The sequence below is a fragment of the Mercenaria mercenaria genome, chromosome 1, assembly GCF_021730395.1.
Source record: "Mercenaria mercenaria strain notata chromosome 1, MADL_Memer_1, whole genome shotgun sequence".
Classification (NCBI taxonomy): domain Eukaryota; kingdom Metazoa; phylum Mollusca; class Bivalvia; order Venerida; family Veneridae; genus Mercenaria; species Mercenaria mercenaria.
This window is the reverse complement of record NC_069361.1, coordinates 49,414,173-49,418,427: the sequence shown is the minus strand read 5'-3', so window position 1 is coordinate 49,418,427 and position 4,255 is coordinate 49,414,173.

Here is a 4,255-nt window from a genome sequence, read left to right as displayed (position 1 = left end):
ACAGGAGTAAATCTATATGTCTCCCACACCATTGTGTGGTTGGAGACATAATAATTCAAATATCCTTGATAGAGCAATTTAATGGATAAACTTCCAACATAGCAAATACAAATGTTACACTTCGGTTTTAAATATCTGTATCATTTATATAGTGTTAAAGAGTCATTTTACTTAAGCCATTGAATAGTGTCTTATTTTACAGGAATCTCATTATTTTGTAAATTTTATAGTTTAAAAAATCACATAGAGGCAGTTAGATTTTGTCATAAAGCACATTGCGCATGTGTACCTGTAAGAACAACTTTTTACAAATACCGGTCTTATATTGATCATTGTATATAAAAACAGATCCGATATTGTACTTGGTATAAAGCTTCCTGTGTCTATTTATGTAAAGGTGACATGTGATTATTTAATCCTTGCAAAAACGAAAAGCGCAAAGGTATAAAGTAGAGATAAAATTAAATAAAAAAACGCACATGTCTTTACCTCAATACACATAAGTACAAAATGGCGAAGTTTTGATCACTACCTCGAAATTTATATTATTAGTAACTATCTCAAAATTTCAATTAAGCAAATCTATGATATTTATCCTCAAAATCTTAACGTCCATCCGTCCGTCTGTCAAATGTCAAACGTTGATAGATAAGTTTGTTACGGCTATTTCTCCTTAGCTTCTTATTAATGTCGGGCAGTTGGCAGTTACTTGCGAAGAACAAGTTTGTACTTTTGACAAAATCCGGGAACATTGGTTAGGTTAACTTCTTTTAAAAAAAACAGCTCTAAATCAAGAACAAACAAACAGATCAAGTTCCGAAAATGCGATGCGTATAGAAAGCATGATTTCAGCAGCTTCCCTACACCGTATGTGTAGTAATTGTTTTGTTTTATTTTCTAAACGTATAATTTTAAAAACATATAACTGTCTACCTCTCGTTCTTGGAATTTGCAGGAAAACAAACCGGCTATTTATTTACTGGGTGATTTTTATGTTTTTAATGTTTAAAACGGATTAATAGATTGGATATTGGTAAGCATGCGGTCGTGTGCCAAATAAATGATTTTCACGTTATATGCCTTAAACATTTCAGTCTTTCGTATACGGAAAATATTACATATTCATTAGAAAAACATTTGAAATAAGAGTGATGTTCAGTTTTCTTCTTCCGGGTATCAATCAAACTGATAACAAGATAATCATAAAGGTTGTTTAATCCTTGTCACCATAAAATGACAAGAATACTAGATATTATGATGCGTTTAAGTTTGTTATCGACAGGGTATAATATTGTGGCACTGATGACGATGAAGATAGTACTGCTGTGCTAAGTTATAATGATAGAAAATGGGGATATTAGTTTTGATAAATACTGTTACTATTCTTAATGACAGAAGTGAAGTTATCGATCAAGTATTAAGTACTGGATATTGTGGAATATCGGTGATTTGAAAATGTATCAATGGAGACTGTCTTGATCTATATAGCTTAATAATGTGTCTTGCATAAAAATAACAAAATATCATATAAGGATATATCTATATTTTAAAGCGCCAGATGCGTTCGATAATAATACTAATAATACTAATGGACAGAAAACCATCTCACTAGATCTAGTTTGGAAGCGTCAATGAGGTTTTACGGATTACTGTTGTGTCATTCCGAAAATAAAGCTGATTAAAATGGTCAGACAAAAGCATTTTAAGAAGACGGCTAGTTAGATTTTTAGTACATTTCCAAGAAAGACCTGTGCCTAAGCAACTCTTTACGAACATGAAATCTGGATCAAATTGAATGGCTTGAATGTATTTTATCAGCTGTCTAAATACCAACTGTAAAAGTAAATTTGAATAAGTGACGTTCTGGATTTTACCTGTGCTTTTTCAAGCTAGTATGGACACTTTTGTAAACATCACTACCACCATCATCGGTGCAAATGTTATCCCAGAAGGAGGCACGTTTTATAGTGGTTCGAGTCCCTGCAAAAGTGGAATTACTAGCTACATAACTACCAAGTAACTTATAGTAATTTCTTACCATCATCATTGCCACTACCATCATCAGCATATTTTTCACACAAAAACATCAATTTATGTACAAGGCTTTTAGTCTTACAAGTATAAATGATTTCCGATATATATTTTCATATTTTGACGTCATTATAATTAATATAAAGATAGGCTGAATGTATATTTTAGACCTAATTGCTTTGCCACATTTTTTAATTAGCAAATGGTGATCCTCGAGAAGCAGTCGGTTTAGCACAGATGCCGTTCAAAACGTTTCAGGACATTCGTATACTTTTAGCAGTCGGTAGTGGAATGTACACCGGATATAGCCAAAAAAAGTAATAATTTAACAAGCCAACATGTCGTCAATTTTCTCACAAGTATCGTCATACTGTTGTATTAATGCCTATTTTATAATACCGTATTGGCTGAATTATAAATTTGGCTACTGAGATACCATGTACTTTTGGCCAGTGAGATAACATGTACTTTTGGCCAGTGAGATAACATGCAAAACAATTTTACAATTAGACATATTACGATAATAGCAATACAACGTGTTCAAACTGTTTTTATAAATATGCATCAAAGATATACTAGTAATCCAAATAACTGAACTATATCCGGTTCTATAACTTAAAGATCGGGAAACCATTTAAATCTATAAATGTATTAATGGTTTCCCGAGCGAGTATTATTTTTTTAAGATTGCCTACGTCATTGTTAAAAACTTTCTTTCTATTAAAGGTGGTTAATCATTTTCTTGGTCAAGGTAACTTTCACATCTAGTACTTTATGCAGTAAGAATACCAGTTTAAAACATATATTATCTTGAATGCAAAACCAAGACAGAGTGTCAATATATGAATTGTGAAGCTGTATGCAGTTTTAAAACATGCTTTGTTGAAATATATCAATATCTATCAAATGCAAGCAAATACCAGTCATTAAATTGAAACATAAAGAAATAGTAAGTATTAATGGAGGTAATAACAAAAAATATAAAAACCCATACACCTCTCTTAGTAAGGGTGTGCTTTGTTCTTTAAATAAATCTCCAGAGTAAGAAATATCATAAAATCTTGCTAAAATGATACTTGATGCCTTTAGATGAGCAGCTATTCAAGGACATTAAGATGACAAATATCGCTTTGTTCGTCTTTTTCGTCGTCCGTGCAATATTCTTGTCCGGGGCATAACTTATGTAATTAAGACCAATGCAGCCCTCTTGTTTGGTGTCTTTTCTAGAATGTCAACTTAATACTTCTGACCGAGTAAATTATTTTTAGTTCATCTAAAGTAATGTAGTGGTACATTTAATCTCTACATGGTTTGATATAGTTTGTCGTTCCGTTAGGCTAATGACGTGTGATGTTTAGCCGCAACGTCTGAAACGTAGACAAATCTTATAAAAATTAATTTTGTTTCTTATAGACAGAACTGCTATGAAAGCTTACATGAGTCACTATGATGGAGGTTTTCCTGACATATGTTTTAATGGAAAGTTAGTGGTTTGTATATAAACTTAATTATACCTAAATGTGTCGGTGCGACGTTAAAGGCGTACGCTAGAATTCCCTGTATATGAGATGGGCGAAAATTTTCCCAATAACAGAATGTCTTTAAACTTTGGATATTGAAGGACAATCATCTAAGAAACAAAAATATGCAATAAAAATCATAGGTCACCGGCATCGAAAAAGAGGTATCTGCCCCTGAAAACGTCATTTTTGGGGGAAATGCCGTTTTCAAGGGCAGATAACTCTTTTTTGATACCGGTGACCTATGATTTTTATTACATTTTTTTGTTTCTTAGATGATTGTCCTTCAAACTCCAAAGTTTGAAGAATTTCTGTTATTGGGAAAATTTTCGCACCAAATTCTAGCATACGTCCTTAAACCCAACCAAAAAAAATAATTATACCTAATATCTACATCTGTCATTTTTTGTGTAAAATTCGATCACTATCAGAACTTCTATGGCAACCCTCGCGCAGCCATATTTATAAAACCAAACAAAAAGATACTGACTAATATTAAAAATAATAAACTGAACCGTATCTTCATAGAAAAAAAAAGAGTAATTTGAGCCAAAAATATCCCAAGTTACATAATTTTACAGGCAAAATCTCATGCAAACCATGCATTTACAAGTACGTAAAAAGGCCTTTATTATGAATACAGGGGAAAACTTTTTAAATTTTGGCATACAAGTGGTTTGATAAGAAACAACTCAACTGCAATA